The 24,211-nt window shown below is 42.0% G+C and overlaps 1 long non-coding RNA gene across 1 annotated transcript; it reads left to right on the top strand.

Annotated features, from left to right (window-relative positions):
* Nucleotides 1–455: 455 nt before the first annotated feature.
* LOC128117937 (uncharacterized) lies at nucleotides 456–24,149 on the top strand. The gene is made up of 3 exons (XR_008220954.1): nucleotides 456–564; nucleotides 7,596–7,660; nucleotides 24,003–24,149. It is a non-coding gene; the product is annotated as an uncharacterized LOC128117937 (long non-coding RNA).
* The last annotated feature ends 62 nt before the right edge of the window (nucleotides 24,150–24,211 follow it).

Genomic DNA, 24,211 nt, shown 5'->3' with positions numbered 1-24,211 from the left:
CAGCTGTCACATTCCAACACTCTAAAATGAATTGCCATTTCTACCCGAAAGGAAACTGCTTTGAATTTCAGCCTCACCCTTTGCTCCACGATGGACAAACTGGCAGGAAAATGCTAGACCAAAAGCTATGGAAAAGTTCTAGCTTGGAAAACCAGCTCCTAAGTGATGTGGAGATTTCTGTACTGCATAAGGGGACTGGATTGGGTGCACTGGACAGTGAGTCACAGGGCCCCTGGCTGGGCTCCAACTCGGGACTCCAGCTCAACTCTACGACGGGCAGGAGCTTCAGCCAAAGGCCCCAGTGCGCGCCTGCGCTGCCGCTGCTCCGCCCTCTCTCAGCCCTGCATCCGGGTCTCGGGAAGGGGCGTGCCCGGCCGGAGGGGCGGTCCGCAGAGGAAGGGAAGGATGTCGTGGGAAGCTGGAGTGCAGGGAGGGATGTAGGCGGGGCGGGGGGCGGGGCGGCGCGCGGGGTCACGTGACGTGCGTGGCGACGTGTCGGCCATCTTGTGTTGTTGAGGCTGAGGATTGACTTGGGTTCTGAGAGACTCCTGTCCCGGACCGCAGGTAACCAGTGGCTCGGTGTGTCTCCCCTGCCCGCGGCCATCCCGCGCCCAGGGCCCGCTGTAGCTCCCCAAGCCGCCATGGCCTGGCGCCCACCGTCGCGTCCCCGCCATTCCGGCCCGAGCCGGCCGCATGGACACACTTGAGGCTACCCTGCAGCGGCTGCGGCCGGCTGGGGGCGTCAGACGTGTGGACAGGGCAGGTGCGGGGTCGGCAGGATCCTCTTCCAGTGCGTGGGCCGCTGCGGGCCAGGGCGCGTTCCGGCCGAGGGCAGCCCCCTGCCTTCGCCCCTGTGGCATCGCGGGGGGAAGCCGCGGAGAGGAGGCGGGAGGCGGGGTGGGCAGTGTCAGGCCGGAGGGCTCGCCTTCCGCTGCCCGCTCCTCGGGGCCGGCCGCCCGCGCAGCCTCGGGGTGCCCCGGCTAACAGCTGCTGCGAGCCGACAGCTGCTCCTGCCGGCGCTCCTGCCCGCACCTGCCCCGGGGAGGTGCGCCCTTGCCTTCCCCACCGAGCATCTGGACTGGGGAAGACTGCTTCCTCGGCCGCAGGACTGGTCTGGAGCAGGCCCCAGGCGAGGTGGAGTCATGATCTGATCCTGGGACTGAGAGGCTTGGGAAAGTAGAGCCCGGGGCAGCTCCGGGCCCCCGAATGTTCACACCGGGTTGAAATGGGCAAGCAGTTTCCCACGAAGCACTCTTGAACACTTCAGTTTTGTGGCTGAAATATCAGTCAGTCAAGTGAGCAGGGAAGGGAGGGTATGAAATAGGAAAGAAGCAGGGTGTGTGACCGCGTTTGGGAAGCAGTAACGTTGCTTTGCATTTATCTAGCACTGTCCCCCCTCACCTCCCGTTTTCTTGAAAGTCAAAGCACTTCAACACACCTAGTGGCTCTATTAGGAAGGGAAGAAGTCCAACATAACTTAAGAAATTAAGGGACTTGAATCCGTGAAGGCTTCCTGCCATGTACCTTGGATCATAGGTAGTTTTGGCTCAGACTATAGTCTTCTGTAGTTTCTCTCAACAATAACTTCATGATAAAATTTATCCTCCTTTTTGTATGTTAATTTTCATCCTTTAATTTTGTGGCTCTGACCAGCTGATATTGCCCATTTTGGTTAGAACACATACTTTGTCCTCATTTAGTGATGTTTTTCTAGTGTAGCAGCTTTTGAATTGCTTAAACTGGGATGTATACTTTATTGTCACATTAGAAGACACTAGAAAAACACTTAGAAGTGACACGTATCTGGAAAAATATCACCAACATTGAGGAGTTAACATAGATAATGTTAGTGATTTGCTAGAAAGGAAAAGCCCATACCTTGTTTGCTATTTGACAGAGACTTTAGGGTTTTGTGGTTGGAGAAGAAGGGACTATTTACTATTTGCTGCCAGTCATTCTTTTTTGGACAAACTTCAAGTGCTTGCTGAGAACAAAAATTTCTGTTGTGGAGCTCATTTCTAAACATCTAAACACTTACGTAAAAATATGCAAATGCTTCCTGATGTAATGATGGGGCTACATCCCTTAACCTGATTGAAAGTTGAAAATATTGTAAGCTGAAAATGCATTTAATGCAGTCAGCCTACTACCCATTATAACAGCAAAGCCTCCTGTAGAGTCTTACTTCCCCCTCGTGATTGTATGGCTAGATTGTGATACTGTGGCTCTCTGTTCCTAGCCAGCCATGCTAGGGAGTATTGGACCACGTATTGCTAACTCAGGAAGAAAATAAAATTTGAGGAATGATTTCCACTGACCGCATATTGTTTTTACATCATAGTAAAGTGGAAAATCTTAAGTCAAACAGTTCTGTGCAGGGAGCATCTGTATAATGTAGGAGTAATTGATGTTGAAAAAAATGAGATAGGGAGACAGGATAATAGTTGTGGGAAGGGTTAATTTTTAAATTTAGTCCCTTGAGGGGACTTTACAGGTAAGCTCAAATTTGAGGAAACACCTCGTAGGTAGAAGGCAGGGTGCTTCAGCCTAAGGCAAAAAGGGCAAAAACCCTAAGACAAAGACAAAACTTAGGTGGGACCTATCAAGGGCTTGCTGGGAAGAGCATGAGGCTGTCTAGTCTGGAAAGACTGGAGTGAGGAAGAAACTGAGCAATGTGTCTACACATTGATTAGATGGACCATTCACTGTTCTGGAATCTTTTCTTTTTCCTTGTGACTTTGTTTTTTTTCTTTTCTTTTTTTTAAATTTATTTTTGTGCATTGGTGTTTTCCCTGCATATATGTTTGTGTGAGGGCATTGGATCCTGGAGTTACAGACGTTTGTGAGCTGCCATGTTGGTGCTGGGAATTGAACCTGGGTTCTCTGGAAGACCCGGTGCTCTTAGCTGCTGAGCCATCTTTCCAGGCCCCCCTCCTTGTGACTTTGACTCTGTGTGTGTGTGTGTGTGTGAGAGAGAGAGAGAGAGACAGAGAAAGAGAGAGAGAGACAGACAGAGAGACAGACAGAGACACTGACACTGTGTAACCCAGACTGGCCTCAAACTTGCTATTCTCCTGTCTCAGTCTTCTAAGTGATGAGTTCTATGGAAAATCAGATTCTGTAGACTTAAGCCAAGACCCCTCCCTCCCATTCCTTTGGAAAACTCAGGATGTTCATATGTTTCAGGGAATTCTAATGAATTATTTTAAAAGTAAGTTTTTAGATGTGATTGGTGTTAGGCTGCCTGAACATACTTTTCAGTAGGAATGGCCTTTAGGAAGGGCATCCCAGCATCTTGACTGACTGAAGTAGGAACATACAAACTCAGGGATTACCTGGTAACTTGGTGAGACACTAAGACTCAAAAGAGCCAGGAATAATAGCTCACTGGTAGACTACTTCATGCCTGATGACTAGGTTCAGTATTCAGTACTCAAAACAAAAAAAAGAATTGGAAATTTTAGAGTATTTGGAAATGGAGGGAAATGAAGAATTGCCCTTGGACACTAGTGATTAAGGAATATAATCAAATGAATTAGTGTATTAACTCAAATTATCCATAAGTGGTTAATAAGGAGTGTCTTGTAATTCTCTATAGCCCTGCCTGTTTTTACTGGCTCAGGGACCCTTTCCCCTAATATGTATTGGTATCCCTTACATGATTTTGTTGTGTAGAGTGCTACCTGTTTTTCCTTTTTCACTTTTCAGACTAACTCTCAAATTGATACGCTTAATAGACTAGTGAATTTTTTTTCCTGAGAGCCTTTCAGCTTATTTTTATATTCGTAAATGGCTGATTTAATAATCTTTCATTTTAATTTACCTGATAAATGTAGTATTTTGACTTTTGAGGCATTTTTTTTTTTTGCTGATGAATTACCTGTATGAAAAATAATTTATAGTAGACTTGCCTCAAAGTCCCATGAAGCTAGGAATTACAAGGTCAGAGTATGAATGGAGTTTTGCAGCTCGAGGACATAGTGATGGTGGTGCTGAGGTGGTGTTTTCAATAATTACATCTACATCGTGTTCCCATGCTGAATCTTTGAAATGACATTTCCAAATTATAATGTCTCTGATGTCATATCAGTTTATTTGTTCTCATGACTCTGCATTTTAATACTCTGTACATGTCTTTTCTTTTTGTTGACCTTCACAAGGGAAGATATGTTGATAGTAATTGCTGTCTGGGAAGACCTTTTTAGGTGGAAAGATAAATTTTATTCCTGGATTTTCTAAAAGATCTCTGGTTTGTACCACTTAAAAAATACTGACTTTTTTTCCAGTTCTTCATTAGTCCCTGCTTACTAAATTTAATGTACTTTCTGTTTTATTCTATAGTTGGACCAGTCTCATAGGTTGAATCTACAATTTATGTGATGTTAATCTACGTATATTAGAGGCAAGTTAAATGTCTCATTTTCCTTCAATAGTTTGAATTTTCTTAATGTTGCTTGTTCATTCTTTTAAAAATCTGAACCTATTTTAAAAATTTGCCCTTGATCTGCATTAGCATTTTTTAAAAATTACGTGTGTGTGTGTGTGTGTGTGTGTGTGTGTGTGTGTGTGTGTATGAATGCATCCATGCCATTGAGTGCCTCTGGAGGTCAGTAACAACTTGTGGAAGTTGGTTTTCTCCATCCGCTGTGGGTTCCAGGAGTTAAGCTAAGGTTATCAGACTTGGCACCGGTGCCTTCACTCCTTGAGCCGCCTGTGGTCCCTTAGTAGTGTTTTCTGGTGATGTTTTCGAGTTGCCATGAAGAATTATATCTCTAAAACATAAATAATTTTTTATTTTGTAAGTTTACTTTCTTTTGTTTAAAAAATATTTGAGTTTTATCTGTGGAGATCAGAGGACAACTTTGTTATTGGCTCTTCTCTTCCAACATACAGGCCACTGGAGTTGGAACCCAGGTCATTTAGGCTTAAGGGCAAGTGCCCATACCCACTGAACTGTCTGATAGTCTTCCTCGTCCCTGCCCCCCATCCTCCCCAACAGGAGGCCTTGTAGACCAAACCAGCCTTGAACTACGTAGCTGAGGATGACCTTGAATCTCTCTTTTTTTTTTTTTCCGTTTTTCGAGACAGGGTTTCCCTGTGTAGCTTTGCGCCTTTTCTGGAACTCACTTGGTAGCCCAGGCTGGCCTCAAACTCACAGAGATCCGCCTGGCTCTGCCTCCCAAGTGCTGGGATTAAAGGCGTGCGCCACCACCGCCCGGTGACCTTGAATCTCTTGATCCTCCTCCCTCTACCAGAGTGATAACTGTTACTAGCCTGTGCTCTCACCGTATCTCCCCATGGAGTGCTGGAGATCAAACCCAGAGCCTCATGCATGCCAAACAAGTATTCTTCATTGAATTAATTATATATATCTTCAGCCCTAGAACTTAATATTATTGACTAGATTATTTTTTAATTTTGTCGTGTTCTCATATGAATAAGAAATACACTAATTTCATAGGAATATAAAATGATACGTACCATCGTTGACTTGCCTTTAATTTTGTGTGAGGTAGGGAGAAAAGGGAAGAAATTTGAAAAGAAAAAAAATATTCCTTTCGGTCACCAAACTTAATTTTATAAAAATGTTTTCCAACCGGCCGTAGTGGTACAGTCCAGTAATCCCAGGACTTGGGCAGTAGAGGCTAGAGGATCAGGAGCCCAAGGTCATCCTCTGCTACATAGTGAGTTGGAGGTCAGCCTGGGCTACAGGAAAGACTGTCTCAAAAACAAGAAAACAAAACTGCATTTAAAGTTACTTCTCTAGAGTAAGGAACACAATTATTTTTTCTTGTTAACTAAAATGTTTTATTAACTTGAGCTTAGGAGATAACTTGGAGTTTATGTTCTTTTTTTTTTTTTTGGTTTTTTGAGACAGGGTTTCTCTGTAGTTTTGCGCCTTTCCTGGAACTCACTTTGTAGCCCAGGCTGGCCTCGAACTCACAGAGATCCGCCTGGCTCTGCCTCCCGAGTGCTGGGATTAAAGGCGTGTGCCACCACCGCCCGGTGGAGTTTATGTTCTTAAGTGTATAGGAGAGTTTGTTGTACACTCTAGTTCTACTCCCTATTCCTTCCCCTTTTAAAAAAATGCAGAGTTTATAGGGCTGAAGTAATGGCTCAGCAGCTAAGAGCACTTGCTGTTCTTCAGGAGGACCTCAGGTACAGCGACTCACACCGGCCAGCTCCAGGGAGGTTAGGCACTCTTCTGCCCTCCTCAGTTACCCTCCGCATGTTATAAATAATAAATAGATAAATAATGATGAATCTTGAATGTAGATTTCTAAGGCTATTATTGGATAAACTTTAGGACATTGTAACATGCCTATTTTTTGCAGAATTAAAAGTGGAATGGGTTTTCTCAGGTTGTTTTCTTACAGCTAATACAATTGTCAACTTATTTAATTAAAAAATTGCTATTTTTTTAGTTTTATGTGTAGGGGTGTTTTGCTTGTATGTATTTCTGTGTACCATGTGCATGTCTGGTGCCTGCAGAGGCCAGAGAGGATATTGGAGATGGTTGTAAGTTGACATGTGCATGCTAGGAATTGAACCTGGTTCCTCTGGAAAAGCAGCCAGTACTCTTAACTACTAAGCTATCTATCTCTCTAGCCCTTTGAGACAAGATTTTGCGTGTAGTCCAGGCACACTTCAGTGCCATGACCCTCTTGCCTCTGCCTCCTCAGTGTTGGGATTACAGGTATGTGCCACCATGCCTGATCGTTTTTGGACAGCATTCTTCTTATCATTTGATTTTAGCTAAGAAACTGCTTCAAGTTTTGCTTCAGAGACTTTTTAGAACTGCAAATCCACTTGTGGGTTTTTAAGTTTCTGCCTCAACACAGCATTAAAAGCAGGCTATAGGCCAGGCAACAGTGATAGATGCCTTTAATACCAGTACTTAGGAGGCAGAGGTAGGTAGGTGGATTTCTATGAATTTGCTAAGACTACATAGTTGAGACCCTGTCTCAAAAACCAGCAGGTTATGGTTTAGCAGCTGAAGATACTGCAGACTTCACTTGTGGGTGTTTTGGTGACAGGCAGGGCTCAGTGGCTTGGATTATTTGCACAGGAGTCGCATTGCTCTGATGCTGCTGCTTTTTCCTTTCCTTTCATCAGATGTGCTGGAAAGGTCAGTACTGCTGACTGTAAAGCAGTTTTGAGTGGAAACCCCACGTTAGTCACTTCCCTTGAGTCCCCAAGTGGTCATTGTCACTAAACTACTTAGGACTTTTGTTTAAGATTTGTACTTTTCCATTGCTCTGTAGAACTAGTGAGGTTCTCTAGATGTGACGGAGTCTGATTTGTTTTTTTTTTTCCTGAGACAATCTTGCTATACTGTCTAGGTCTTGAATCCCTGTGTTCAAGTAATCTCTTTCCCTCAGCCTCCTGAGTATGCCAGGCACATGCTACTGTGCTAGGCAGAGGGTCTGATTTACAAACATACCAGATGTTCCTAGTATTTTAATCAGGCTTGGAAACTATTTTCTATAAAATATATTCATGAGAAAAACTTGCTTTTTAAAGTTTTTAAGGTTTAGTGAGATTGATGATGATAGTGCTAGATGATTTACATGAATACTTCTTATTATTTACAGTGTTAAAAAGACCTGAAAACGTTTACTGAAACGTCCTGCAGTGAGGTAGCAGAACTTTTGAACAGGTAAGTGTGAAGAAAGTTGAGAGTTCATGCCGATAGTCTTCTGTCCCGTAAGGGTTCAAGCCGGGGCCTTGTGTATGCTAGGTAAGTGCTCTACCACTGACCTTTATCCATAGTCCCAAGCGGAGTTGACTTTTGCTTTGAGGTTTCAGGGTTTTTTTTGTCCCATTATTTCTTCTGAGGTTACAGATAGTGAGAAGAAACTTCTGGTACCTCTCAGATCCCTTTTGAATCAGAATAACAGACCCTTTCTGGATTGGTCATAGTGTAACTTTATGTTTTAAACTATTGTATTTTTTTTTGTTTGTTTTTGTTTTTTTTTGATGACGAGCAGAAAGAGCAGTGTTTTGAGGGCAAATGTGCTGAGAGGCCAAGGTATTTTTAAAGAACCCAAGAGTTGTTGCTTCAGGAGGGACTTGAACCAGAAATTGGGAAGCATTTGGGAGTCATGGTGTCTAGAGTGTACTTTTCTCCCAGTTGGTTGTGAGTATCCTCTTTTCTGTTCTGTCTTAGTTGTGCTTCTCTAGTCAGGCTATTATGCTTCAACAAACAGGTAGAAGAAAATGACTGCTTCATTCCTGGGGTCACAGATAAACTTAAACTCCAGTACCATGGCAAACTGATAACTAGCTCAGGGTCCTAGCCCTATGAAGGAAATAATGGATTGCGTTCGACTTGGTTTTCAGATAGTTGTGGCAAGGGTTGGGCTCTAGAAGGACAAACATAGTGAGCTGAAAGTCTTCCATTTGCCTTCAGGACTAGTGGTAGACCTCAGGAGTATAGAGTCGTAGCTCTTCTAGGGTAGACTCCAATGGAAACTTTTAGACATTTTTCTCTTCTAGCATTCTAGAACAGTTTTCATAGGTTTTAACTCAGATGTCTTGAAGATATAACCTATATGCATCTGTTTTGGAGAATGAGGCCCAGTAATTCTTACCATGCATCAATGTTGGAACCTTCTAGTTCATTAAAAAAATTTTTTTTAATTAAAAAATTACATTTATTATGTTGTATATGCATGTGAGTATGTGTGTGGGAGTGAATGCCATGACACTTGTGTGGCGGTCAGAGGAAAATTTTCAGGAATTGGGTCTCTTTTGACCATACTATGTCCAGGTCATGAACCCTGGTCATCAGGCTTGGCAACAAGCACCTTTTCTGACTGAGCTATCTTGCTAGCCCCAATTAAAATTTCTAGATTTGGGGCTGGGGAAGCTCAGGGTAAAGGTTTAAACAGGTGACTTTGGTTTGTGGAAAAATTTATTATTGGTTGTTTTTATAAATTTTAATTGTTGGTACTTTTTATAGTATTAAGCAACTCATGAAACTGTAGGATCTGAGGGTTCAGAATTTATACAGGATCTTCATGTTATTAACAGATGTTAGTAGTACCAGGCCAACCAGGACTACGTAGTGAGACCCCATCTACCAAAAACAAAGAAAAGAAACAAGAATAGAGAGTAGTAATAGAGACTTAGCTATTGGAGAAGATGAATAACATAGTATAAACTTTGGAAATTATATATTTCTGTACTCCAGAATTATTAGGAAATTTGGAAGTAAGTTTGTTGTTTTTAATACGGTGTTGGGGTCTAACCCAGGGCATTCGGTATGCCTAAGCACATGATTTATTACTGAGCTACATCCTTTGCTCCTTAAGTAAATTCTGTATGTATCTGTATGTGTGAGACAGGGTCTCACTGTATAACCCAGGCTAGCTTTGAATTTATAGTTCCCCTTCCTCTGCCTCCTGAGTGTTGGAATTATAGGCATGCACTACCACACTTGGCTTTAAACTTCATTTGGGGATAGAGTCTCTTGTAGCCGAGGCTGGCCTCAAGTTTGCTGTGTAGCTGAGACTGGCTTTCAACTCCTGTCCTCCTGACTCCACCTCTCAAGTGTTGTGGTTACAGATGTGTGCCACTGGAAGCTTTATAGTCTTTGAATCCCTTTATTGTTTGTTTGTTTGTTTTTGAAGACGGGATCAAATGATATAGCCTTTACCGGCCTGAACTCACTATGTAGAATTGCAGACTGGCCTGGGGCTCATGAGTGATCTTCTTGCCTTTGCCCACAAATGTTGGAATTAACAGACATGTGCCACTATGCCCAGTTTGTGGCAACTTTTCTGAGTGGAACATATTGAAGTTTTATTCATTTATTTTCATTTATTTTTTTTGTAGCTTATATATTTGTTGACTTCTAATTTTTAATTAATTTTTTTTTTTTAATAGCTGGGCATGATGGTATACACTTTTAATCCCAGCACTTGGGAGGCAGAGGCAGTTCAGTCTCTGAGTTCGAGGTCAGCCTGGTCTACATAGTGAGGTCCTGTCTCGAGAAAAGCAAACAAAATTATTATATTCACACACATGCGCGCGCACACGCACAGATAGATGATTATAACCCTTTTTACATTTAGTGTGTTTGTACCTGTGTCTGTATCATATGTGTGTGCATCAGTGTGGTCAGAGGCGAGGACAACTTTTGGCATTTGGTTCTTTTCCATCATGTGGATCCAGGAGTTTGAACTCAAGATTGTAAGTGTGGCAGCAAGTGTACCTGCCGAGTCATCTCTCCAGTCCTTATATCTAGATTTTTTGATGTAAAGCCTAGGGATTACTAATAAAAGTTGATACATTTATGTAACAATAGTTTATAGATCTGGCTTCTTCTGTACTTTATTCCCCTGGCTGAAGATGCTTTGGTGTGTGTGTGTGTGTGTGTGCGCGTGCACGTGCACATGCACAAATGTATGTTTACTTGTGTTTACGTGCATGTGGAGGCCAGGGGTTGACATTAGGTAGCTTCTTCAGTTGTTTTCTACTGTTATTTTTTGAGATTTCACTAAACCTGGAGCTCACCAATTTGGCTAGACTGGCATATTACAGGTGCATCCAGTCCACCTGACTTTTTCTGTGGATGCTGGACTCCAGGCAGGTCTTTGTGGTTGCCTAGCAGGTACCTTACTGACATGCCCCTCTCTCCAGCTCAAAGTCTTCTTTAGTTACCACATTATAGCTGAATTTATTTTTAAGGTTGAAGAGTTGTCTCAAATGATCTGTTTTCCTAACTCGGGACATTGAGTTAAGACATATTCAGAGTTTTGTGAGTTTTACAAAAATTTCCATATGTTCTGTGTAAAACTTTTGATAGTTCCTGGGTATCCCTCTTTGCAAAACATAGGCTCGAGGTAAGATTATTATGGGACATGGCCATGTTGATGGCATCCTGGGTTTTCTTAGGATGATTTTTTTTCCCCTTGAGACAAGGTCTGGCCATGTACCTTTGGCTAGCTTAGAACTCGCTGTGTAGACCAGGCAAACTCATAGAGATCTGCCTGCCTCTGCCTTCCTCAGCTGGGCTTAAAGGCATATGCCCTTACAACTAGCTCTAGAATGATAAATTTTTCTCCTTTCCAAAGCAGTAGGGGAAATGTTGGTTAACAATACCTTTTATTAGAGTCATCTTTAATGGCTAGCATGTTCTTTTGAGACAAAGTTTTTTTGTATTCAAGTTGTTCTGGGCCTGGAGGAAGTCTTAGGAGCTCCAGTCTTCAGCATTTGGTCCTTAGGTTGTAGGGACTGACAATTCACTGACAGCAGTATTGTCTTGGAACTTTCAAATTGGTACATCATGACAGAGCTGTGAAAGGTAGCCAAATCCAAGGACTCTCACTATCATCTGATTGGTAGTTGATGGAGCACTGCTCAAGCCATTGTATAACTGGATGCAAAGCTATCCTATAAAAGCAGTGGTCAGAGAACCTTAATTTGTGTTTTGGAAACTGACAACTTTTTGGAAGACTTCCAAGCCCCTTATCCCCCTGTTCTGAGTAGTAGAACATGTTCTTTAAAAGAGGGCTTACTATGATAGAAAGGGGTGAGAGTTAGTAATGAACAAATTGAGGATATTGAGGAAAGGAGGAAAAAAATTACCGTAAAAATTGCAAGGAGATTGGAAGGTATGCTAGGCAGGGTTCTCTAAAAGAACAGAACTGATAGAATGAATATATATTAAAAGTGGATGTGTTAGAGGCAGGGTTCTCTAAAAGAACAGAACTGATAGAATGAATATATATAAAAAGCAGATGTGTTAGATTGGCTCACAGGATGTGGTCTGGATAGTCCAGCAATGGCTGTCTCCCACTGGATAGGCTGAGGATCTAATTGTTCAGTCCACAAGGCTGGATGTCTCATCAGTCCCATTGTGGCCCTGAAGACTGGAAGGATTCCTGGAGAGCTGCTGATCTTCAGTCTGCATTGGAATCTTGAAGCTGATTCTGATACCTGGGATGCTGTGGCCGCAGGACAGATGAACTTGCCAGCAAGAGTGAGGGCAATCAGGCAGAAAGATTTCTTTTTTCCATGTTCTTTATGTGGACTGTCACCAGAAAGTGCCACATACATTTAAGGTGGGTCTTCCTGCTTCAAATAATCTGATCAAGAAAAATCCCTCACAGGAGTGCCCAGCAGCTTGGGTTTTAGTTGATTCCAGATGCAGTCAAGATTAGCCATCACAGTATTGAGGGGGCCATATCAATATATAGTGAAAAGCAGAGAGCTGTGTATTTAATTTTCTGTCACTTATTACCTGGGAGTTTAGACAAGTTAACTAATTGGAACCTTATTTTCCTAACTATAAGGTATATCCCTGGAAAGTTGTGGTAGTTAATATAAAATGTAAGCAATTCCTGGCCTGGCATAGAGTAGTTAAATGATAGCTTTTATGATCTTTTGTGATTGTTATTACTATGAAAATAGGTAAATCTTAAGTCTAAAATTTTATATAATTTTTGCAAGTTTAGTGTTTTGCTTTTTCTTTCTTTTTTTTTTCTTTTGATTATGTGTTTTAAGTATTTTGCCTACATGTATGTATGTATACCACATATGTGCCTGATGCCTGAGGAGTTCAGAAGAGGGGATTAGATTCCCTAAAAGTGAGCCACAATGTGGGTGCTGGGATCTGAACCTGTGCCCTTTGTAAGAGCAGTAAGTTCTCTTAACTACTAAGAAGTTTCTCCAGCCCAGAGTGTTATCCAGTGTTTAAACTTGTGGATATCTTCTGGCATCTTCTTCCTGGGAGTTTAGACAAGACAAGACAAGAGAAGAGAGCTTAGATTACAGGCATGCACCACCATTTTAAATTCTATTTTAGATTTATTTGTTTTTATTTTTATGTGTATGAATATTTGCCTGCATGTATATATGTGCACAGCACATGTGCCTGGTACCTGAGGAAGCCAGAAGAGGGCATGTGAGCTGCTATGTGGGTGTTGGGAGCAGAACCTGAGTTCTCTACAAGAGCAACAAGCCATCTCTCCAGCCCATGCACCACCATTTAAAGTATCTTTTTGTTTTTGTTCTTGAAAACTAGGTCACACTATGTATCCCAGGCCATGTTGAAAATTGCTGTATAGCCCAGTCTGGCCTCAAACTCATAATTCTCCTGCTTTACCCCCCATTAGTTTATTGCCATATCCAGTTTTAAAACTCCACCTTTATAATTTTGGATAGGCGTGTTACTGGGTTCTGTTTATAGGCCTTTAATTTTTTTTTAACTCCCCCCTCCCACCATACATATATGTTTGTGGATGTGTGTGCAGCAGGACAGAGGAAAACTTGAGAGAACTGATTCTTTCCTCCCACTATGTGGGTCCCAGGGAATGAACTCTGGTCATCAGGTTTGGTGGCAGGTACCTTTCCATGCTAAACTGTCTTGAAGCCTACCTCCCCCCATTGTGGCTCCTTACTCCCATTTCTTAATTATTTTACATCTTTCTTTAGTTTTATTGTATGAATGTTTGCCGTGTGTGTGTGTTGTGTGTGTGTGTGTGTGTGTGTGTGTGTGTGTGTGTGTGTGTGTCCTTGTGGAGGTTAGAAGAGGGTATTAGATCTTCTGGAAGAGTAGTTACAGATGGCTGTGAGCCGCTGTGTGGGTGCTGGAAATCAAACTCTGGTACTCATAAGAGTAGCCGGTGTTCTTAACCACTGAGCAATCTCTCTAGCCCCCAACTCGGCAAGTTCTTAAATGTTTGCTTTGTGCCAGGTGCTGACTGGAGCCTTACTGACCTGTCCTGAGGCTTAGAGTCCAGTGAGAGAGGTGTTCAGACAGCCCCAGTGAATCTTTTCAGAATAAGAAGTCTGTCAGTTTTGGAGAAAGTTAATTTTTTTTTAAGATTAATTTCTTTTATGTGTATATAAATGTTTTGCTGTGTGTATTTCTGTGTACCGTATGCATGCAGTGCCAAAGAGGCCAGAAGAGGCTGTTGGAAATCCCCTGGAACTGGATGGTTGTGTGCAGCCATGTGGGTGCTAGGAATTGAATCCTTTGGAAGAGCAGCCAGTATTCTTTAATTGCTGAGCCAACTCTCCAGCCTGAGATAGTTTGATTATTAGGCCACATTGATCTTTAATGCCCTTGATAAGCTTTCCAAGGTGTGTGGTGTGTGTGTGTGTGTGTGTGTGTGTGTGTGTGTGCGCGTGCGCGTGCGCGCACTTGTGTTTGTGTGTTTTAATTTATTTTTGGAGGCAGAATCATGCTATGTAACCCTGGCTGACCTGGAACTCAATGTGTAGCCTTGGCTGACATGAAACGTAATGGTAGATCAGACTGTCCTTGAACCTGCTGAGCTCCTCCTGCCCCTTGAATACTGAGATTATAGATGTGTGTCGTCATGTCTGGCTGTTTGTTTTACATTTTTTATTATGTTTTCCTTTTTCTCTGAGATGTATGCTAATTTTGCAGTGCTGGGCATTAAACTCAGGGCTTTGGACATGCTAGGCAAGCACTTTACCATTGCCCAGTCTCTAGTCCCTTTTGATTTTAAGACCTGCCTTAGTCTGATTTCTGTTGCAAGTAGTAATACTCAGGTGTGTGCCACAATTTATTTGGCTCTTGTTTTGGCCTGGGAAGTTCAAGAGCATGGTACCAGCATCTGTGTAGGCTTTTATTTAGGCTGCACCATCCCATGGTAGAAGGCAAGAGGGAGAGAGCAAGGGGAAGAGGGCTTAAACTTGCTTTTATAATGACCCACATTAGTGATGACTAACCACATCCTGGTTAATGGCATTAATCTGTTCAAAAATGGCAGTGCCCTCTTTACTTAATCACCTCTTGTGACTGTTGTGTTGGGGAAATTTCCAGCACATGAACTTTAAAGGGAGGATGTATTCAAACTGTAGCAAGCAGGATATATTTACTTCCAAACGTCACTGAAGAACCCAACAAAATCTCTCAGTTTTCCTTGTAGTAATAGTCTCTTGTGTTCTCTTTGAAAAAAAATGACCCAACTCTGATAACCATATTTGTCTGTTAGCTATTCTTTTTTTCAAATTAAAATAATCTTCCTGGGATGGGGGCTGGAGAGATGGCTCAGCGGTTAAGAGCACTGGCTGTTCTTCCAGACGTCCTGAGTTCAATTCCCAGCAACCACATGGTGGCTCACAACCATCAATAATGAAATCTGGTGCCCTCTTCTGGCTTGCAGGCAGAACACTGTATACATAATAAATAAATAAATCTTTAAAAAAAAAAAATCTTCCTGGGGGCGGGGAGCAGTTTAGTTGATCTCACAACTCTTGAGTAGTTGTGTCTTTCTTGATGATACTGGTTTGCAGAAGAAGTTAGTGCTTTATTTTATTTCCTATTTCATCAAACAGATTAAAACATATACACAGTTTTTTCTGATTTGTCAAATACGGCATTCTTAAAAAAGGGTGCTGATTCTCCTTTTGTGATACATGCTGCTGGCAGTGAAGAATAGACTTGCTGCTGGTGTAGTAGTTGTTACTCATGTGAATGTTGTCACAGTGTCAGCAAGTAGTCCCCCTTAGTGTGTGGTTTGTACAAGTGCTGACATACAGTAGAAGGCAAATAATACTTTAACATTACTATGGTGGAAATTGTGGTGGTATTGTGTTCCCCAAAATGTTGTGCACCCTAATAAACTTATCTGGGGTCAGAGAACAGAACAGCCACTAGATACAGAGGCCAGAAAATGGTGGCGCACGTGCCTTTAATCCTATCACTTGGGAGTCAGAGATCCATGTGGATCTCTGTGAGTTTAAAGCCATACTGGAAACAGCCAGGCATGGTGACTCATGCCTTTAATCCCAGGAGTGATGGCAGAAAGCAGAAAGGTATATAAGGCGTGAGGACCAGAAACTAGGATGGTTAAGCTTTTAGGCTTTGAGCAGCAGTTCAGCTGAGATTCACTCTGGATGAGGACTCAGAGGCTTCCAGTCTGAGGAAACAGGATCTGCTGAGGAATTAGCAAGGTGAGTTGGCAAGTGGTTGTGGCTTGTTCTGCTTTTTTGATCTTCCAGCATTCACCCCCAATACCTGGCTCCAGGTTTGTTTTTATTAATAAGATCTTCTAACCATTCGTACTACAGTAAATAGTTTTGACATTACCAATATTCAGTGTTAAAATTTACACATTTACCTGAATTTTAATTTTGTTGGCCCCCTCTTTTTGGAGACAGGGTCACATGTATTCTAGGCTAGCCTTGAACTTCTGAACCTTGTGTTTCCACTTTCTGAGTGCCAGGATTTCATGTATGTTTTAGTTACTGTGTGATGCTAGGAATTGAACCTAGAGTTTCATACATGTAAGGTAAGCCGTAGGCACTCTACCAACTAAGATGCATCTCTAGCCTCATACACTGAGTTCTTTAAAATGATTTAAAATTTGTTTGAATGGTAATACACATATTGTTGGTGTTAAATTTTGTTGTTGTTGCTAGGGATTGAACCCAGGGCCTTACACAAGCTAAGCATGCTCTTATCACAGGTTACAACCTGTAGTCTTCTTTCAAGGTTTTTAGGGCTGAGTAGGTACAGATTTGTGGAAGTTATGATCAGTTACAATTCCTTTAAAAATAGTCTCCAGCACTATTCAACCAGAACTTGTGCTATGATGGACTATCCTTCAGTCACTATTGACCAGTACAGTAGTTATACACAGTATGTCTATTGAGCTTGGAGATGTGGCTAGTGTGATTAAGAAACTTTTATTTATTTACTTAATAGTAGTTAGTGGTTCAAGTTTGTCTGGAACTTGTTGTGTGGCCTGGGTTGGCCTCAAACTTACAGCAATCTTCTTTCATCTACCTCTCAAGTGCTAAGATGTTGGAGGGAATATGTTAATCACACTTATTTTTAAATGTTAAAAAATGGCTGGAGCTCCGGGTGATGGTGGTGGTGGTGGTGGTGGTGGTGGTGGTGGTGGTGGTGGTGGTGGTGCACACCTTTAATCCCTGCATTCAGGAGGCAGAGGCAGGAGGATCTCTGTGAGTTCGAGGCCAGCCTGGTCAGTATTTAAAAACATAAGTTGTTTAAAGCACTGTTTATTCATAATGGCAAAAAACTTGAAACTACCTGTTTTATAAACATTATATAACTTTCAAAAACCATGAGTTGGAGCTCGAGAGATAGTTCAGTGATTAAGAGCACTGTTGCTCTTGCAGAGGACCCAGGTTCAGTTTCTAGCACTTGCTCACATGGTGGCTTACAAACATCTGTAACTCCAGTTCCAGAGATCTAACTCTCTCTTCTGTCCTCTTTCAGGCATGCCTATGATACGCATACATACATGCAGGCAAAGCATTCATACACAAAAAATAAAATAATTAAATCTGAAACTTTTTTTTAAGGATTAAAAACAAAATTCTGGCTTAATTGTATATATGTTAGAAATTCGTCCATTCAGCTGTACTGAATGTTTCAAAATAGAGGATAGAATGGGGTTTTCTTTGGAGACACCGTCCCATGTAACCCAGGATATTCTCCAACTTGCTGTGTAGCTGAGGATGACCTTGAACTTCTGATCTTCTGCCTCTGTCTCTCCAGTGCTGGGGATTGCAGCGTGTCCCATTGTGCCATTTATGAGGCATCAAGGATAGAACAGGGCACATTCCGGGTTAGGCATCCCCAGACTTAGAGTGTAATTGTAGTCTGTGGGAATTAATAGCTAGTCCCCCCTTTCCATTTCATATAGGTGAACATAAAAAGAGGTATGGAGGGACACTTTGTAAATTTTTAACACGTCAGGTGAGAGTAATCATTGACTTACTGAAAATTATTATGTTGTGGATATGGTGAACATGGTGACAGTTTTATTTCCAGAGGAGAAAGCTAGAGATGAAATTGAGTTAGGTAAAAGAAGCTGTGAGTTGCAGATGTCTAATCATATGGTCTTTCTCTACTTGTAACCTCTAGCACAGTGTATAGACTGAGACAGTTGCTTGGCCCCCACCCAGGGTTTTTTTTTTTTTTTTTTTTTTGTTGTTGTTGTTGTTGTTGTTGTTGTTGTTGTTGTTGGACAGAGCCTTATGTAGCTTAAACTGGTCTCAAACTCACTGTGTAGCTGAGGCTGACTTTGACCTCTTGATCCTTCCACTGCCCTGAGAAGCCATAAGAGAGTGTCTAATTCTGCCAAACTGGAGTAATAAGCAGTTGGGTGCTGGGAATCAAACTTAGGTCTGCTACAAGAGCAGGATATGCTTCTAATTGCTGAGCCATCCTTCCAGCTTTGCAAATTGGATTTCTACAAATATTAGTATTTTGGAGATAGAATCTGACTACATAGTGCAGACTAACTATCCTTGAATACATTTCTTCCTTTGCTTTTGTAGTGTACATGCACTACCATATCTAGTTTAGGAATTTTGTTATATTTAGATATGAATTAAAAGAATTCAGACTATTGAAAGGATATAAGAAGACTCTTTAAGAGTTAGCAATAGTTGAGAAAATGCCTAGGTGAAGGATCGTAAAGTGGAAGCAGTTTCACATGATTGCTTTTTCAGTGTGATTAACCAGTAAACTTTCAAACAGTGGTACCTTTATCAATTGTTCCCTGCTTTGAGGTAGGTGTATTTAATTGATTTAGAATGATAAACAAGCCGGGCGGTGGTGGCGCACGCCTTTAATCCCAGCACTCGGGAGGCAGAGCCAGGCGGATCTCTGTGAGTTCGAGGCCAGCCTGGTCTCAAAAGCGAGTACCAGGAAAGGCGCAAAGCTACACAGAGAAACCCTGTCTCGAAAAACCAAAAAAAAAAAAAAAAGATAAAGTAATACTATAGAAAAAGAATCAAGTTTGTAATTTGGGGCAGTGTGGGTGGGTCCTTTTTCCCAAGCTCCCTTTCCCAGGCCATGTAGAAATTTGTTTTCATTTCCTTTGTGCCCTTTTTGCTACTGCATACTTTGAGCGGAGTTCTCTCCACAGGGACTTGGTAGAGACAGCCCTAGGAGTTTACAGTTCAATAAGCCATGGATATTCTGGGGGGAAACTAGGGAGAGAAACAGAAAAGTTTGGATCATAATAGTAGTACCAGGTAGTACTAATCATGGAGGAAAAATGAACTGGTTTCAAGAGAAGGCAATCTAGAGAGGAGCTTGGCCAAGCAGAGTCGGCTTCAGATCCCAAGTTACAAATTCAGAGCTGTTTCCCAAAGGTCAGGAGGCTTGTAGGGATTTGAATTGGCTAGGTGGGGTTTGAAATGATGCCCTTGGGTGTGTGGTGGTGCCCGCAGAGCAGACTGATCTCTATGAGTTTGAGGCCAGCCTGTCTACAGAGTAAGTTCCTCAGGGCAGCCAAGTCTACATAATGAGACCCTATCTTCACCTCCCCCCCAAAAAAAATAAAGAAAGGAAAAAAAAAAGATGGGAAGACTATTCTCATTCCAGCACCCAGCTCTAGCTTTAGAAGACTGTTCAGAGATAAGGCGTAATTTCCATTTCAAACTAATTTATAATTCAGAGGAACTATGTAAGACGGTCCCTCCAGAACTTAGAAGTCCATTAAACTTGCTCTATTAAATTGATTGGGAAGGAGCAATGTGGGGTCTGGAACTCAGGGTTGAATAAGGTGCTTAGTGCTTAAGTTAGATTTCCTCTTTTAATTCATAAGGAAAAGGAGCAGAGCACTCTTCTGTTTGTGCTCTTGAGAATTAAATTGCTTGGGTTGTTCTTAGAGTTCTCTAGAAGTGTTTGCACCAGGACATAATTCTAGGGAACCATGTTATAATTAGTAGCTGGGTTCAAGCTTTGGGGCATTTGATGTTTGTGAGGTTTTGCAGTACCTATAGTCAGAATGATCAAATGTACTGGAACAGGAATTTCCTGCTCAGTAATTTGTTCCCTAGATGCTCCCTATGTCCAAGGGGCTTCTCTTACACTTTCAAGACTACTGTCTGGAGCTGCATCCATACCCAACCCCAGGGGTTCTGTTTTTATCTTCTGTATTAATAGCACATGGGAAGTTTGGTGCTTTGACAACCTGTGTGGTCATATGTGATGACCTGGTAATAAGTTAAAGAGGAAAATAAATTGAAGAGATTTTTATAATTTTCATAGATACCAAGTAATTTCATTTGTAGTCAGAATCTACTTGCCTTATAAATCCATTCTAGTTCAAAGCTTTAGAAATTTAGATCTACTTTGCGGTAGTCAGAGATCCCCTTAAAGTTCATTTGAAAGCTTTAGGGTAGGTAGAGTTTGAAATAGCAGTTTAAAAAGACCTAAGATTAAAAAAAATAATAATAATAATAATAACAAACATGCCTTTAATCCCAGCACTTGTGAGGCAGAGGCAGGTGGATCTCTGTGAGTTCAAGGCCAGCCTGGTCTACATAGTGAATTCCAGGACAGCCAGGATTTTGTAGAGACCTGTCTGAGAAAACAAGTTAACAAAACAAACAAGCGTGTGTGTTACCTGTGGAGGCCAGAAGAGGGCATCAGATCCCCTGAAATAGGAGTTACAGACAGTTGTGAGCCACCGAGTGGGTGCTGGGAACTGAACCTGTGTCCTCTGTAAGAACAGCAAGTGTTCTAATCACTGAGTCATCTCTCCAGCCTCTAAATGTTTTGTATGACAAAAAAATCTTTACTTGATGCAGTCCATGTAGCACTGTTTGGTAACCAGGTGGTTTGACATACTTGTACAAAACATACTGAACTGATTATGACAGTAAGGTAGTAACAGGACTGATTGGTATGCAGAATACTTGTTTTAACAGTTTTCTTGGTCTTACCTAATTACTCAATTTGGGATGTACTGTGAGTTATTTATTTATTTATTTATTGAAACAGGATTTCTCTGTATAGCTTTGCGCCTTTTCCTGGAACTCGTTTTGTAGATCAGGCTGGCCTCGAACTCACAGAGATCTGCCTGCTTCTGCCTCCCGAGTGCTGGGATTAAAAGCGTGCGCCACCACCGCCCAGCTTGTACTGTGAGTTTAATTGGTTCTAATGTGCATACCCTTGTGAAGCTCTTAACAGTATGCATTATTTAGAAGAAAACATGCTAGCTGGATGTGTTGATACACATTTGTAATGTCAGTACTCAGGAGGCAGAGTTTGAGTCTAGCCTGGACTACATGGTCAGTCCTTGTTTCAAAAAGCAAAAGAAATGATAATCTTAGGAAGTCTGGTACAGAATTTTCATATTTTGTATTTAAAAAAAAAAGAGTTGTTTAGAAAATAAAAAGAGTTCTTTTAGAAAATTTGGGAGATGGTTCAGTGGTTTAAAGTTTTTGCCATGCAAGCATGAGGACTGGAGTTTGGATCCTCAGAACCCATATAAATGCCAGGTGGGAGTGGCAGTTTGCCTGTAATTCTAGCCTCCGATGAGTCTGGCTAGGGAGACAGCAATACTGGTGATCTCTGGGTTTGATTGAAAGACTCTGCTGCAATAAATTAGGCGGAAAATAAAAATCAAGGATGATTCCTAATACCGTCTTTGGGCCTCCACATGCACAGGCACCCATGCATCCCCCACACATGCACACACGCAAGTTCAAGTACACACACCACAGGAAAATTGAAAAAGAAAAAAAAAAAAACCTCTCTTTTCATTAAGGGAGTTTTTGTTGTGGTCCGCCCCCTCTCCCCCCAACAGGGATTCCCTGTGTAGCTTTGGAGCCTGTCCCGGAACTCACTCTGTAGACAAGGCTGGCCTTGAACTCACAGAGATCTGCCTGCCTCTGCCTCACAGTGCTGGATTAAAGGCGTGTGCCCGGCTCATTAAGGGAGTTTTAATAGATTTACACGGTGTATCATTTTGTGTACCTGTTAAGAGGAAAAGGGGCTAGAGAAATGACTCAGTTGGTAAAGCCCTTACCATGTAAGCATTGGAGCCAGGTTTGATGCCCTAGAATCATCATCCAAAACCTGGGTACAGTGGCACATGTCTATGATTTAAGCACTGGGGAGGCAGAAACAGGAGGATCCCTGAGCCTTGCTGGCCAGCTGATCTAACCAACTCGCCAGCTCTAGCTTTAGTAAGAGACCTTGTCCCCGAAAGTAAGGTAGAGAGTGATTGAAGAATGCACCTGATAGCCACCTATGGCCTTCACACACACACGTGTGAGAAGACAGTAGTCTCCCACTTTTCTTTTTCCTAGCTGTGTGATAGTAGTAATTCACTCAGAATGACTACTATGTATTAAACAGAGTGTCTATTGTAATCCAGGTTGACCTTGAACTCAGATCCTCTTGCCTTAGTCCCCAAGTGTTGGGATTACAAGTGTGTTAGGATTACAAATGTTATGGAACTACACGTGTGTACATGCCTGGTTCCACTATTATCAGTTTAAAATTTAGCCATTTGGTGCTTGTGACAACTTTAAAAACAATATAAGCAGTTTAGTCTTTTAAAATTTTTTTGGCGTATTTGGTATACACTTATATGTGTCCTGTATACACTTGTGTGTTCTATGTGCACATGTATGCATATGAGTATGAAGGCCAGAGGTGAATGAATGCTTGGTGTCTTAGTTGTTTTTCACTTTATTTTTTGAGACTGAACCTGTAGCTTACTGGTTTGGATTGACTGGCTGTCCAGCAAGTCTCAGGGATCTTCCTGTCTCTGCACTTTTAAAACATGTCCATTTAGCAAAACAAGAGTAACAGGTTCCTCCCTAGGGCTTAGGATGTTCTGGGCCACGGGCTTCTGACTAAGTTCATAGAACTAGGCATGGATTCCTTTCTCTGAGCAAATCTAGTCAGAAAGTGGCTAGTTACCTCCACTACTTTCTTGCCACTATTGTACTAGTGAGCACATTAACCTGGCAGCTTGGCATCACACACTGGGTAACTCCATTGATGCTTTCCTCCTGCACAGCGCCTTCCGGCACTGTGAACATCTCAGGTCAGTTCCACCTTGGTTTTCTTAGGTCCTACAACCAGAGAGTGTTGTGACTTTAGTAATAGGGTGTTACCATCTTGTTGGGTAGGTAACCAAGAGCAGTGGCAATGACCTCTCTTATTTTGGGGGCCTCCCTGACCATTGATATTTTCATTTAATAACCCATTTCTTCTGGGGAAACACGGTCTACTCACTCAGGGTTATCTTTGTTCAAAACTCCTCCCCCTTTTCAAATTGCACTTTTAAATTAGTTTACGGAGTAGTGGGTTTCTATAAGCATTTTCATACATCCTTTGTTTGGGTCACCACCTTCCACTCTTGTCTTCATCCCATTAAACTTACTATTTGCTCGTCATTGTCGTCGCCGTCGCCGTCGTCTTTTGGAGACAGTTTCTCCTACCATAACGCTGGTTGTTCTGGAACTCGCTGTGTAGTCCAGGCTGGCCTAGAACTGTCAGAAATTCACCTGCCTCTGCCTCCTGAGTGCTTGGATTAAAGATGTTTGCCACTGTGCCCAATGTTTATTTATTATTATTTTTTTTAATGAGACTCCCCCCCCCCCCCCCTTTCTGTCACGGAACTCAGTTGATATGCTCCATATCACAAGTATCTGGGGCTTGAGGTATAAGCCACTGAGCCTGGTCATTCTTGAACCCTGTTGAACACTTTAAGGCAGCTATGTGTAACCATTTGGATTGTGCAGTTTCAAGTATAAGCAGTAAACCATAATAACCTCAACTTGTGTTTGCTTTCTCTCTTCCCTACTTCCTGCCTCCCTCCCCCTTTCCCTCTTTCCCTTCCTGCTTACTCCCATCTTCTTTCCTTTTCTTTCTTACTTTTTTTTTTTCTATTTCCTATAAAGAATTTGGATTTACCTCTCCAATGACAGTCACTTCACTACCTACTGTCCCAGCACTGTTTTGCTTCCTTTGTGTTATCATAAAATCATTTTGAGGCATTTTTTAGTGGAGTTAGAACCAAAATTGGGCCTCGCTTTGTAGACCAGGCTGACCTCGAACTCACAGAGATCTGCCTGCCCCTGCCTCCCGAGTGCTGGGATTAAAGGTATTCGCCACCACCGCCTGGCTTCTTAGGAGATTATAAGCAGATCATACATTGTCTAGCTCTGTGTTCTGACCTGGTATTCTTCACTTTTCTTGACATTGTTTGACAAAGATGTGTTTCTATTAACAGGTTTTTCAACATACAAAAATCTTTTTAAAAATACGGAGAATGGCAGCAGAAACCCAGACACTAAATTTTGGGCCTGAATGGTGAGTTCTGTCTTGTCTTATTTGGGATTAAATGACATAATCCACTAGTATGATGTATACAGATGCCGGGTAGTATATAAATATACATATTTCTGAGATTTTGTTCATGTGTATAGTTTTTAAAATGTG

Source organism: Peromyscus californicus, unplaced genomic scaffold (assembly GCF_007827085.1).
Source record: "Peromyscus californicus insignis strain IS unplaced genomic scaffold, ASM782708v3 Scaffold_21__1_contigs__length_65335640, whole genome shotgun sequence".
Classification (NCBI taxonomy): Eukaryota; Metazoa; Chordata; class Mammalia; order Rodentia; family Cricetidae; genus Peromyscus; species Peromyscus californicus.
This window is presented reverse-complemented; position numbering and strand designations above follow the sequence as displayed.